Source organism: Galeopterus variegatus, unplaced genomic scaffold (assembly GCF_000696425.1).
Source record: "Galeopterus variegatus unplaced genomic scaffold, G_variegatus-3.0.2 Scaffold87, whole genome shotgun sequence".
Classification (NCBI taxonomy): domain Eukaryota; kingdom Metazoa; phylum Chordata; class Mammalia; order Dermoptera; family Cynocephalidae; genus Galeopterus; species Galeopterus variegatus.
Window position 1 is genome coordinate 96,409 of NW_007726198.1, and position 15,907 is coordinate 112,315.

The following is a 15,907-nucleotide window of genomic DNA, read 5'->3' on the forward strand; positions in this document are numbered from 1 at the left end:
ATTTATCCCGGAGGAAAACAAAATATATATCCATATAGCTGTGTAACTTACGGTAGGTTTCTTAAAAACACTCTATGTGTCAGTTTCCTCATCCCGAAAATGTAGAATGCTGTGGGGATTAGAGATATCCCACATACATACTTAGCCCAAGGTCTAGCACACAAGGTTTGTGTTGTATTATTATTTTTTTATTTATCTATGTACTATGGTAAAATTTAGTAGGCAATGTTTCCCAAACTTATTTAACCATGGATCATCAAAACACATATTAACATCTTTCAAGATTCATGACTATTTTAATATATAGGGCATTGATAGGTCTTTATGATTATTTGCATATTTTCTCTATTGCTAGACATTGAGGTCTTTAAGGGCAAGGTGCTTATTGTGTTGATATTTTTGACCTCAGAGCTTAGCATAGCTCTTGGCACAAAGTAGATTCTCTACATGTATTAAATAAAATTGAGATTTATTCCCAGTCTGCACTTTCATCCAGACTATGCCATCTCCAACTCCAACTTCTAGATTCTTATGTAAGTTTATGAATCTCAAATCTGTCTTCAGCTTTGGCTACTCTTTTGAATTAAAAAGTATTACAAATCTTTTTTTAATAAAACCTTTTTTATTAAAAACCTAAAATTTGAACTCGCTCTTATATATTTCTATGTGAATGACTGCTCAGGTTACAAAATATCTGAAAAGTAATCAAAACTAATCTCAGTATATATTAACTATTATTGAGGCAAAAGGAGAACTTCCAGTGTCCTGCTTCTCCTTATTCTAATACATCTTTTTCACTGCCATCAAACTCCTCTTCCTTAAACAAATTTCTCATAATGTAATTTTCTTGTTCAAAGTATCTCATAGCTCCCAATGGCCTATAAGTAAAATTCAAACTGTCTAGCATGGCAAGGCACTAGCTATGTTTTCTAGCCTACTTCACTTTCTCCAAAAACCTGCAATTTGGCCATAATAGTCACATAAAATTTTATGTATTTGTAGTACGTATTGATCTCATGTTAAGACAGCCTATTAGTAAGCATTTTAGAAACTGTAATTTAATTTGGAATATAAAATCAACAATTCTTTTCACTAAACATAATGATATATTTTTACGATTCACAAAGGATTTGGAAAAAGATATCTTTAAAAATTTATTAATGAAAGATAAGATAATGACAATAGTTAAAAACTTTGCACTAGAAAATAAATATATCTATTTTTAAGGGTCACCCTGTCCAACAAGTTCTAGCATCTCTTGCATTTCTTTCTTCACACATTTATCATGTTCAAGGTGTGATTTAGAAAACAAAACAAAGCAAAAACAAATTCCTTCAGGCAGAAATATGATTAGTACTTCGTCTCCTGCACTTTACACCAAGCTCTTATCATTTATAAAACACTATACAGTGTCTCTCTGAAAACATTATTGATCTCTCATTAGAGCATGCCAGAATGTGATTCATGATGTGAGTCACAGATGTCCCAAAATAGCATAGTCTAACCTCTACTCCCATCTCTAATTCATCAGGAGACAGGATAGAAAGTCATTGGCATAGCAAAGCTGTCAGGGAAACAAAATGCCAAAAGAATGTCTTAATAATAAAAATAGGTGTGTGTGTGTGTGTGTGTGTGCGCGCGCGCGCGTGCGCGCGCACGCACAACATACAATTTCAGACAGAAAAAAACAAAGTTAAATAAAAGAGTTTTATAACTGTACATTTTGCTCTCATCTGTGATAAAGATGAACCTAAAATACCACTTTAAACTCCATAAATTCTTGAATCTTATAAAAAATAACTTGGATTGAAGAGAACCTAAGAATCCTACTCTTATCTCTAGCAGTGATAGAAAATCATTTCGATAAATACTTACAACTACTGCCTATACGCATTGCACTGTAGGGGAAACCATTATGACCAGGAAGAATCCCTGCCTGCAAGAATCTTATGGTCTAGTGTAATAGGCAGTTGTGATGTTAAATGTAGGGTCTGGGGGAGTAGGGTAGTCAGCCTCAAACCACCCCATCCTCTTACCAGATTCTTGACTCTGCCACATGAAAGAATTCAAGGGCAGGGTCACAGTAGTAAGTGAGAACAAGTTTAATATAACAGATAAGAAATACAGGTTCCACAGAGAGAATCTGGCCTAGCTCCAGAGATTGATCAGGGCCCACACGAAGTTTAATACAAATGCAAGAAATACATACCTAAAAGTTCAGTACAGAATGCAGGCTGGCTCAAGAGAGTGAGCAGCTGCTTGCTGAAACTAAGTTTGATACAAATAGAAAGAAATACACACTCCACAGGCAGAGTGCAGGCTGACTTCATGAGAATGAGATATAGCCCCACCTTCTGCTGCAATTTGGCTTTTATAGTCTCACTATCTAATAAATATTCAATTAAGGAAGCAGTTCCCTGTTATGTAACATAGTCTTGCATATGCTCAGTTGGTCTCTACCTGGAGCATTTTCATTGGTCAAATCCTGTCCCATGCACCAGGCATATTCAAGAATGTTCTGTGCTCTATAGCACCTCTAGTGGAAGGTCATTCAGAAGATAAACTCCACTTTACTGAGCATGTCCAGCCATTAGGGTTACAAAACCCCTCAATACTGAGCATGCCAAGTCACTGGATTTGCATAAACCAGCTCCATGTGGTCTCCTTTTCTCCTGTTGGTGCTAAAAATAAGTCTAACTGGCAACAGTAGCTTTCCTCTAGGGGAGGATCAAGATGAGGGACCTGAGACCTCAGGTAGTGGCTTGAAACCCAGAGGTGTGTCCTAACACCCGAGCCCAGGGAATCTGAGCACCTCCTATATCAGTTATAGACACCAAAAAAATAAAAAATAAAAATGTAGAAATGGCAGAATATGGGATGTGCAATATTTAACTCCTAAAAATACAACCTTGAAACCAACAGGTTCTTTCTTTGGAGTTTTATCAATGCGTTATAGATGATAGGTAGAGATAGAGAGAGGGAAAAAAAGATATAGCAAGTGAGAGTGTGTAGTGATTGAGTGTAGATTCTTTAGTCAGATTGTCCCATCAATACTTACAAGTATGAACTGTGTCCCCACCATTCTAAATATAGTGAAGTCCTAATGCCCCCTATCTCAGAATGTGACCTTATTTGGAAATAGTGTATTTACAGAGGTAATCAGGTTCAAATGAGTTTGTTAGGGTGGGTCTTAATCCAATATGGCTGGTGTCCTTATAAAAAAAGAGAAATTTGGACAGACAGATACACTGAGGGAAGACAATGTGAAGATACATACACAGAAGATGGCTATGTGACTAGAGTGATGCGTCAGGAACGCCAAGGATTTCTGGAAACTATCAGAAGCTAAAAGATGTAAGGAAGGATTCTCCTCTAGAGCCATCAAAGAGATCATGACCCAGATGACACTCTAATTTCACACTTATCGCCTCCAGAACTGTGACACAATCAATTTCTGTTGTTTTACATCCCCTAGTTTTTGGTGTTTTGTTACAGTAACCCTAAGAAACTAATGCGACATGATACCAGTTCCTCATCTGTAAAATTATAGCAACAATAAAAACTATATGATTTTTAAAATAATTAAATGAGTTTATATATGTACATACCTAAAATATGTCACTTACTAGGATCAAATGTTAGAAGTATAAGATAAACCAAATTAAAATCACTGTGAATGATTTATCTGGGGACATTGGGTTTAGGGTCAAATAGGTTCCTTCTTTAAATAATTTCTCTACTAGATATTTACCCTTCATTCAAGATAAACAAACAAACAAAAAAAACAACCCAAAAAAGAAAATCAGTAAGAAAACTACTAATATTAACCAATCTATATGCATTTGAAACAAAAACAAAAATTCATGTATCTCCCTACCTACTTCTAAATTATCCATAATAGCATACTAGGGTTATTGCATGAATTATCAAAATTCATAATACACTAAACTTACATTAGTTGATATTTTTACTTTTTTTCTTCCCATATATTTTGTCCAAATATGCTGATTAAACATCAAAAAAACAATGTCATTAAAATATCTGACTTATCCTAAAAATAAGAGGTAATGATTTTAGAGTAGGAATGTTGATATTTTTACATCAGTTATATAAACTATATCTTTACCTTGTTGCCTTTTTTGAATATATGAAGACCTATAATAATTATTCAATTCTCAGCATTCTTCAATACAGAATAATGTTATAAGCATCCTTTAACAGTTAGAAGATAAAGTATTAAATAGTAGATATAAACACTTTTGCATATACTAAGCAGATTTTTAAAATACCTTGGAGAAAGAAACTTTTATGACAATTCATATAACATTGTATTGTAAATGTTACAACATCTATTGTAAATGAATGAACTTGAGTATATATTTGGCATTACTATAAGTGGTTTTGACTGCCAGATGTTCATTAAATCAGTCTGCTCTTCGACTTGGCACAAAGCTTGACAGCATTTTCCAATCTCTCTTCGAGTTATGCATGACCATGTGACGGAGCTCTGGACAATAGACTATAAGGAGAAGTGATGTGTTCCAATTCCACACCTATGTGACCTTCCAGACTCTTTCCCCTTTGGCTAGGTGGAATGGAAACAATTTTGCTATCACTGTGTTCATTATAGTGGAACTAGATGGAAGGAGCCTGGATAACTCAATTACCATTTGGAAAAGGCACACTGACCAAGAACACCCATAGGTGAGTCAAAAATAAGTTTTGTTTTTTTTTTAAACATATCTATTTTGGGGGGTTATCAATTACAGCAGCAAGTGTGCTTTTTTAATATACCATGTCATACTCACTTTGTAAGTACCAAAAGATAGATTCCCAGGATTTATTTAGGCCAATATCTTTTCTGGATAGATTGACCTCAATAACTCTTTAGTTATTTCTTGCAGATAAGAAAATGTGTATTTAAATGGTGCCTGAATAAGGAGATTATACAACCTCCTCTGAAAACTAGTATCAGAAAATTCTAAATTTATGTAATTTACATTGTACCTGTAATCCATATGGAGAATAGATGCTAGTCAAATTATGTGTAGTGACCATTTATTTGCTTGCAGAGTGTTATGAAAATGTTCTTTTGCTCTTTTGTCATAGATTAAAAAAATAACCTCAGTTTCTTTAAACATATCATTGTTATTAAAAAGTATTTCATTATTTTGGTGTCTTTCTTGTTCTTCTTGCTCCTAAGATTGTGTCTGCATTGGTAACAACTTACTTTTCTTAGTTCTTTTGATAGGAGAATAGATTTATGCAAGCTAGCTCAATAGAGGGAAGTATTGTAAGGATACAGTGTGGCCCTCAGAAATCTGGGAAAAGGAAGATATTAGGTACCTTGAGAGAAATCGGAAACCAAGCTCAGCAGGCAGTCTCCTATCTGTAGCCATCTCTGCTTCTATTTGTTTGGGTTTCAGCTGCTTTTTTTTTTTTTTTTTTTTTTTTTTTTTTTTTTTTTTTATCAGTGCCAATACGTGTTCTCTGTGTATTCATAAACACTGTGCTTGCATGGCTCATTGCAACCTATGACTCCAATTCTTACATGCATAAAGATAAACAGCTATTTCAAAACTGTATGGTTCTTACTGTTACTGTGTTTACTGTGCCAAATACTCTTAACTCTTGAGACCTAATGCTGTACTTATAGAGAATCAATGAGTCTTCTTAAAGCGTCATTGCAGTTCAAGAGAAAGCTTACTAAATTATAATTTTATTCAAGACAGCATTAGTGGTTTCTTTTGCTTTGTTTCCAATTCTACTGTTTACACTTCCATAAAAACTGTGGAGCAGGAAGAACCAGCTACCAATCCCAGGCAAGGACTCCCACTGCGTGGAGAAGACAAAGATCCTAACAATGCCAACCATCATTAAGTAGGAGACCCACAGACCTCGGCCTACCGCATCTTCTACGGGTTTCACAATCCATAATCTCTATTTTACTTACAATTTTACATCTAAATTTAATTTTAATGGTGTATTTTACAATATTGTTGTTCATTTCCTTAATGTTATCTTTGATATTTAAAAAAAATTGCTATAGAAAAAGATTGATGCATTTTACTTGCTTTTAAGTCTCTATAAAAAGCTCCTGGATGTTGTCCTTTATGGGCATTTATTAAAACCTTTGTGATTTGAAAAGTAAATCTTATATAAAATTTCATATTTACCCTGAAATGAATTTTTTTCCTGCAAATATTAGAAGATGATATTTTACCATGTTGAGTATTTAAATAAGTAAAGAATATTCAAATTATATTATTTTATTTCACTAACCATAGACAAACTCACTGGAACAACTTTAAATTTATTAAATTTGGTGTGCTCTGGTATGTGTTTATCTACTCCTATAAATAGTGTTTTACTAGTAGTTGGAGAAGTGAAAAGAACCTCTTCTTGTTTATGTGGCATTTACTAATTAAAAGTTGCATTTACAAAATAATTTCAGAAATTATGTTGTATTTGTCTGAAATTTTTGGATATGAATTAATGGCTATAGAATAGGAAAAATGGTAAATTACTGCCCTGTTAAATATTTTCATTTTAGGTAACGGTAAGCTGATACTTCTAAAAATTCCTGTTTCACCCATAATTTAAAGAATGCGTGCTGACAGTAACCACCCAATCGTTGGTCATTATTACCTAACTATGTAATTTCTCAGTGTTGAATTAACTCAGCTTGGCAAAGAATTGCATTAACTTCTTTTCCAACATCTCCCTGTGGCATTGCCAAACACTTTCTTTAGAAATTGCTTACACGGTTGACAGATACATGCTATTGGCATGGGTTTCTCACAGGGGAACTCTGCAGACTCCCTTCCAGCATAATGAAGAGAACTCTCACCAGTCAGGATCTTCAATCATAATTCAGAAGAATGTGTCACCCACGATAGTAATGGCTCTAGTTACTTAGGAAAAAACTTTTAAGAACACAAGAAATGCTGTTATACTGCAGAGTAAGTGTGATTACTCTTTGTACAGTACAATCAAAGTATTTTCTTCTATTACTAAGCCCCCCACATCTCACTAATCACACTTTTTTTTCATTTCTGCTACTCTCCATCTATGCCCTCTTTCTTCTGTCTTCTTTCTTCCCAAATATAACTTATTCTTTTTTTAATTGTTTGTATCACTTAATGAAAAGAGGAAAGATGGACTGAAACACTTTACATTGATTCTGGAAGATTCTGGGTATATTATATTTGTAATATTCCTGTACTGATTAAAAGAATACAATCCTTGCATCACTATCTTAGAAATGAAGATAGGATCAGAGAAGAAACGATAAATTTGACAGGGATATGAAGTCAGGACGAGCTGGGGGCGGCTAATGAATTCCGCAGAGCAAGTAAACTTTCTTAATTGCTTCCAGACAGCAATACTACTGATGATATCACATGTTTTTATAAGGTTAACAAATCAAGTAGAAGTTTTAATGTTATTCTCTGCAGTTCTCTACTGCTGTTATACAACCATTTTTTACTTGGTGCATGACATTATGACCTAAGAGCAACAATGTAGGTAATTTATTTATGAGCAAAGCAGTTCTGTGTAGTAGACAAATGAGCAAAGAGTTCAGCAACAATCCAGAATTGTAGAGTATAGCTGATAATTCCACCAAGTGACTGTCATTAATAGGCAGCTATTTTCTCATCTACAAAATTAGAGCAGTAGACTTGATTCTACCCATTCATAAAAAATTAGTCTCTTTGACAATTCATGTATGCATTGTTTTCCAATAATACTTGTACTCTTGTACTTAGAGATGTCAGTAGTCAGCCAGCCTCAACTACTAAACGTGTGAATAAGAAAAGCTTTAGATAATTCCAGCCCCCAGCCTCATTCTTCACACCATGCCACCTTATGCTGAGTAGAGCAAAGACAAGCTAATCTCAGTCAGGTGCTGCACAAGTTGCAAATGTTTGAACAAAATAAATATTGTTATTGATTTAAGCCATCAAGATTTGGAGTTATTTGTTACACCACCATAGTAATTGGAACACCTACCAATTTTAAGATGGTGTCCCTGGTGTCTCTTCCTCTTCTTACAAGGACAGCAGGCATATTGGATCAGGACCCCAATTAACCGTTATTACCTCTTCAAATGCTATATCTCCAAGCACAGTCATATTGTAAACATCTGAATTTTTAGGGTACTAAATTCAATCCATAACCATATATGTGTGTGTGTGTCATATATGTATATGCATATATGTCATATATTCACATACATGGATTTGACATGTGTGTGTATATACATACTGTACATTTAAGATGTATGCTTTTTATTGTATGTCAGTTAAACCTCAATTAATTGAAGAAACGTGCCATGAACTCATTTTTATATGCACCTGTGTGCAATTTCTCCTTTTCATGAAATGAAAGTTTTACTAAATTTTTCTCCTACTCCGTCTTGGACTCCGCTGCTTTTTAAAGAAATTGCACCAAATTAATATCCACCCAAATATTCATAGATTCTCCAAAACAATAAATGAAGTTTTAAGTTCCAATGTATACTTTCTCCCCAATTGAAACCATCTCATTTAAACTGACCTTTTGATGCAGAAGAAAATATCCATCATCATTTTCTTGATTTTGGTCACTGTTTTCCAAGCCTGTTTGATTTCCTTAGTCTCTGCATAGTCTATGCATGGCAAATGTAACCATATTTGGCCTACCTGCTTACCCCAGGTATAGAAGCTACCACAGCTCACATACCAAGGGCTTGCTTCTCTCTGGGATTCACATCAAACTTTCTTGCATTCTCTACTCTTCACTAGCCCCACAGTGTAATCTTTAATTGGTCTGATTTGTGTGTGTGTGTGTGTTAGCCCAGGAGGAAATAAATTTTTCATTTTATCTACATCTTAATCATAAGAGGAACTCTTAGTAATTCAATTTAATAGCATGAAGTTTTTGTAAGCTTTAGGGATTAAGTTTATTGAATTTTCTCTTGGCAAAGTAAAAGAAAATCCAAGATAGAACAGGGCTGTATAATGGTTCACAAGACTCCAGCTGATTTTGAGTAGTATGCCTTTTAGCTATACAATGAAAGTTCAAATGACAAGTATGACTTTAAGTATGATACCTACCTCCAAGATCATTGTATTTTGGCTTAAATAGAAATAATTTTATGCAGATAGTTTATTTTGAAAACACATAGATGTTCTCATGAGAATTGTAGAATCAGCATGATGTAGAGACATTTTCTCATGTATCTGTACATTGATAAGATCTGGAAGAACTGGTTGATAATTTGTTTCCTATTAAGAATAATCTGTCAATGATCAGGCAATTTCAGCATTGAAATAGCACAAGCCACATGGGTTTGAAATGCCTTGAAATTGAGAACTACTAGGAGCTCTCTCAAATGACCAGTATGTTAAATTTCAGGAGATATTAGTTCTTAATTTGTTTTGCCCACTTACAAGAGAGCCATTAATGCATCCTACATAGGTTGAAAGGAATAAAAGTGAATATTGACTCACTGAAGTGCAGAATGGCCAGTCAAGTTTCTGGTGTACCTGAGCTAACATTGAAATAATCTATATATGCTCAAAGATTATATCCAGTATACGCAAGGAAATACAACTAGAGTTTGAAGTGTTTTGAAGGTTGAGAATCGCTTATATAGAGTCTTTATGAAGTTCTTGATTTCCTGTGGGACAAGTAAGAAACAGAAAGACTACTGAAGAGCAAATCCGGATGAAAGCAATATATTTATCAACATCAACTGTCTTCTACATTTCAGGAGACATGCAACAAGAATATGAAGCACCTTAAGACTACTTCTGGAACCACCAACTATTTACATATTTATAGCATGCTAGAGGCCTTGGTGTGTGGCTGGTTGATAATTGTATAGGGAAGAAATACAAATTTTTGACATATAGTGCTCCATCTTTAATATATCATTTGATTGCTATTTCAAAGTAATCAAATTAGCAATGGCTTACCCAAAGTCCACTTCTCCTTTCTTTACTAACAGAATTTCAAATGTATTCAGGATGTCAATGTGATTAGATAGAAATATCTAATTTGCCAGCATATCTTGGAGCTACAATGACTGTGTGACACAATTCTAGCCAATGATGTAATGACTTGGTCTGTTTTCTGCTGCTATAACAGAATACCACAGACTGGGTAATTTATAAATAATAGAAATTTATCTGGCTGACTGTTCTGGAGGCTGGGAAGACCAATAACATGGTACCAGTATTTGGCAAGGGTCATCCCATGGCTTCCATGGTGGATGGAAGAAATAAAAGACAGCAGGAGAGCCAGAGAGAAAAGGAGGCTGAACTCTCACAATAATTAACCCACTTCCAAAACAATAGCATTAATCTATTCATGAGGGCAGAGTCCGCCACCTTTTAGTACTATCATAATGCCAGTTAAGTTTCCACATGAGTATTGGAGGGGACAATCAAAGTATAGCATATAGTCAGAAATCTCCTGGAAGGAAATACATTCTTAATAAAAAAAGCAATACATGTCTAGGAAGAATCTCTTCGTTATTTCACCTTTCACCTTTCTGCTTGTCTAACTGGTTTTGAAGCCAGCAGGTCTTATATGACCAGTGAATATGCTTAAGCATGAAAGCCTCAGCACTCTAAGATCGGCAGAATTGAAAGTTGGAAAGATTCTGGCTCCCTGTTGCCATTGCTGAGTCTCATTAACAACCCTGAACTTCCTGCCACTGGGCTTCTTTTCATGTCATAAAAATAAATCCTTCTCTGTTTAGCTAAATTCTTTGACTTTGCTATTACTTGTAACTGAACATACCCTGACCTTATGACATTAGAAGTGAAACTTTATAAATCAAAGCTGTCCTACTGTATATGTGGTTTATGAATTATCAGGTTGAAAAAAAACCTGTTAAGAAATTGTTTGCTGTAAAGTTCTTAGAACTCGTGTAAAAATTCTTCTGAGCTCTGTTAACTCTTCAGATTGGCACAGATACATTTAATGGAATGTTTTAAATGTTAGGAGAGGACAACGAGGTTACAACTTTTAAAATATTTGAGAGTCACTGGAAATCATAAATATCAAAAATTTCATTTTAATCTAATTGATGCATTTATGAGAAGTAGAAATTGTATAATGAATTAAAAATAGGCATATAGTAAAGAGCAATAAATTTATTCTTGTGGTTCATTCAAAGCTGAACATCTTTATTGGGTGGGATCTCTGTAACAGACAGCATAACACAGATGAGGCAAGGGACTCTTAATGTTTTTTTGTCAAATAACAGTTGCAATTAAAAGTGTAATAAACTTTGGTCCGGCCCGGTGGCGCACTGCTACAGTGCGCCGCTTGGGAGCGCGGCGACACTCCTGCCGAGGGTTCGGATCCCACATACAGACCGGCCGCTCACTGGCTGAGCGAGGTGCGGGTGCAACACCGAGGGTTGCGATCCCGTTGCCGGTCCCGGTCCGGTGCGGGTGTGCCACTGAGGGTTGCGATCCGTTGCCGGTCACGAAAAAAGACAAAAAGGGAAAAAAATAAATAAATAAAAGTGTAATAAACCTTTCCAAGGGCTTTTGTTTATAGTATGAACATAAATACATGTATTTTAGAAATGGCATGGAATCCTTTGAAATTATTTTAGAGGCTGGGTGATATAGAGGAATTATCCATGTTGTTGATTCATGAAAGTACAGAAAGTCCAATAAACAGTCTGGTATTCCTGGTGGGAGCAAAGGGACCATTAGTGGTCATGTGTACTGGATTTTATATGGAACATGCAGCCTAGACCTGAAAGTGCATGAGAGCAAAAAATTCATAATTGTGATCTACTTACCTTGAAATTGCTGTGTCAGTAATGTATGAGCAAGTTCCTTGTATGGTGCCAGATACTAGCAAACATATCATCGACAATCATCATGCCCATGAACATGCAATGTGAGATTGAAATAACTTTTGACTAAAAAGACTTCCTTCTTAAATTTATTTATTTACTTTGCTGTAGGCCCTGTTATATGGCAGATGTGTGTAAAAGACAGTCAAAATTATGGTAAATTTACTGTGTCTAAGCCATTTGCCTATAAAGCATAGACATTTAAATATTTTAAATGAAATCTATCTATGGACACTATGATTCAGTTAACCAAAGCAGACTGTTTTTTTTTTTTTGGTCTTTTTTGTCTTTTTCCGTGTCCGGCAACGTATTGCAACCCTCAGTGTTGCCCCCGTACCGGACCGGGGACCGGCAACTCCCAAGCGGCGCACTATCCAGTGTGCCACCGGGCCGGCCCCAAAGCAGACTGTTTTTAAAGGAATTTGTATACTTTTAGTTCAAGAGTCTTTTTGAAATGGTTGGCTGATATAAAGTATTCGGAACCCTTCTATGAAACTTAGACTTCTGTAATAAGATGAAGGATTTTGGGGGACACTCTCAAGTCTCGAAGATGGAAGAAGTATTAATAAATTCAAGGGTTTGCAATGTCTTTAAAGATTAGAAGAAAGTTCTATAGAAAAATATGTCCAAAATTATGAAAAGATTCTTGAAAATTGATGGTTGTGTGTTTGTGTGTGTGTGTGCTTGTGTATGTGTGTGTATATATGTTCACATTAGAATTTTCCCCATTATTGGTGAAGTGGGTCTATAATTTGTAGAAACTGTATTTATTATGTGGGTTCTCTAAGGAAGGCAGCAGATTCCAGAACGGAGGCAAGGATTTATAAGTGTGATTAGGACTGTATCCCCCCAAATTATTTCTTTTTTAGCAACATGATTAAAGTTTGATAACTACTGTGATTATAAAGGAATAATCCCTTTAGGAGATTGTGTCTTTTGAGTCAAACAGACCTTTTGTAGAGAAACTGTTTTTAGATAGTCATATATTTTTTGATTAAAAATGTTGTAAAATGAAAATGAAATATTTAAATAAAATTGTTCAACAAAAATAAAGTCCATTTGAATGTGATCAAGTATAATTTTTTTCCTAAAAGGGTCAATCTGAGGGAACTTTTGGATTTTTCTAAGCATAGTAACCATTTTGTTTGTACTTTCGTACCATATTGAAGTCCTGCTAAGTAACTGGTTACGTGTAATTGCAGGAGCTACTATCCTTAATTTGATGATATGTGAATGAAATAAATTTATAGGAATTGTTATATATTTAGTAATATATTTTCAATTTGAAAGAGCCTAGAATGTGACGTTTATTTCCTTTGTTCAATTGGTCTGTTTAAAAGGAACAAAGACTACTTGAAATTCAGAAATCACATCTTCAGTCACCTTTGTGTGCATGTAAGAATACCCTTCCTATCATAGTGGGTAAGTCTGTGAGTTATAGGGGAAGCTTATACTGAGTGAGCCTTGTAAAGGAAAGGAGTGCACTGGCAGGGGCAAGGTTCTGTAAGGTTACACAGTACCACATCAATGGAGACGGTTTTTAATTTAGCAGCATGGAGTAACTTGAAAGGATTGGTGTCAATGAAAATTGTAAAGGTCCCCCTCAAGAGGCTGGTGTCTTTTGTGTGAACCACAGGACATTTATGGGGGAGGACGCTAGTTAGAGAAATTGCCTAGTAGACCTTTGACAAAGTGTGGAGTCTGCAGGATGTTAAAGATGTCTCTATGGTGTCTGTGGATCGATAAGGCACAGAAGGCCTGTCAAGAGTTTTGTGATCCTGCTGTGAGGAAAGAAAAAGCCAAGGTCAGTTTCTTCAGCATATAAAGGAACATGCAATATAGATCTGAAGAGCCTCTGTTCTAGAAGAAGAGGTGGATAAAGGTATTATTAACAAAACCCTAAAAGTGTCAATCATAAAGATAAAAATTAATGGATTTGATTATGTTAAATTTTCAATCACTCTTCTGCAAAAAATGCCATAAGCAAAATTAAGAGAGAGATGACTGAGTAGGAGAAGACATTTCCAATGTTCGTCACTAACAAAGCATTAATATCTAGAATATTATAAGGTACTCAGAAAGAAAAAACAGAAAAGAATAAAAAAATAAATATAAAAGCACAATGTCATTTATGTAAAATAAAAAAATACTTATCCCTCAAAATACTGTATTTCTCAAGGCTTTTCAATTGGTGAGTAAGTCTGTAGAATGTAGGACGGAAAAACTTATATTAAGTATATGACAGTGGGTGCCTAAGTGGGTAGGGGATTGAGCATGAAGTGCGAAGGAGAAAATGATAATAGTAAATAGAAGAGTAATGCATATATTAGTGATAGCAAGTTATGACATGAATAATGTTACTAACTTAACCTGAGGTCCCACACAATCATAACAAAGAAATAGGCCAGCACTCCAACAAAAAGTTTCACACTATATTAAACCCTCTTATTCTTTTCATACTTTTATAAATTTTAAGTATGACAAATAATGCGTGGCAGGAGTTCATTAGATGCCCTGGGTGTCCATGCATTGGCATGTACTTGTATATCCAGGATGTTACTTTTTCACAATCAGTTCTAAATGAAGGAAATCACACTTTTGAATTTGAACCCGTGGAACATGATAGAGGGTCAATTATGTTTACACAAAAAAGATATGTTTAACTTTCAAAGAGGATTACTTTTGGAGATGGAAGTGGGAGAAATGATTATACTTTTCAATTCATGGAATACCACTTATTTTTATTTATTTAACAAAAGAGATCTAGAGCAAACATTGTACATTGTTAATCTTAAATCTTTGTAGTTTATATGTGGATATCATTGTATTCTCTATTTTGGTATTTCATAATTAAAAATATAAGACAAGTCATTTACTGAAAGAAGAGATTAATTCAACCTCTGTATTTTAGAATTTCTGTTTATACATATTGATCTCTTACTCAGTTATTTCTAATATTTTCTAAAACATATGCCTAATATTAAATTATCAGATATTTTCTGAATATCTATTCCTATTTTGGTTCAACACAATATGCCTATGGATATGATATCTTGATTTTTTGAAGTAAGGATTTGTGAAGGAACATTTGTTTCTATGAAAATTAACAAACTGTGATGTATACATGTAAACAAATATTTTGACATATAAGTATGATGGACGTGTATATATACAAATATACATATATTTCTATATTCTAATATAAAATACACACACGTGAACACATACACTCATATACATACATATATCTACTTACACATGGCCTTAAGTGAGACAAGAATTTCACAAGACCAGAAAATGAACTATACCTCATGGAGAGAATTCAAGACAGCTATGGAGACAGACTTACCGTTTCACATCCTCAGAAGCAGTAATTCATAAATCTTCATTCTAAAGCCTTGCTTTTAACAGGACTCCTTCCTTCCTTCCCTCCTTTCTTCCTTCTTTCCTTCCAAAATATGCCAGACACTTTAATAGATATTGAAGCTAGAATGGGGTGAGCAAAAGCAAACGTGATCACTTCTTTCATGGATTTCATAATAAAGTGGTTACAGTTGTGGGGCAGACATTAACCAAATAATCACAGAAATAAATGTGAAATTTAAATTTAAAGAAGTGCCATGGTTTTATGTGAGTGTATAATACAGGATATGACTAGCTTCAGAGAGGTCAGGGAAGACTTTCCTACGGAAACAGAGATGAGATACAAGATACAGCTTTAACTAAGAGAACAGGGCCAGATTAATAATATTTCAAGCAAAAGAAATAATGTTCTTTGGATGGGCCTACAGTGAGAGACCTAGTATGTCACAGGAATATAAAGCCTTTTGTTTATTTTTTATTGGTTATGAATATTCATGGGGTACAAAGCAAATTGTCAATACTCATGCCTAAGATGTGATGGCTAGATCCATCCTGGCAGAATGCCCATTACTGCAAATTGTGAATATACCCCATGCTCCCTACCTGATTATCCCCCCAATTATCCCCGACCTCTCTCCTCATCCTCCTTTCCCCACTCCACTTTGTATCCCTAGGTAT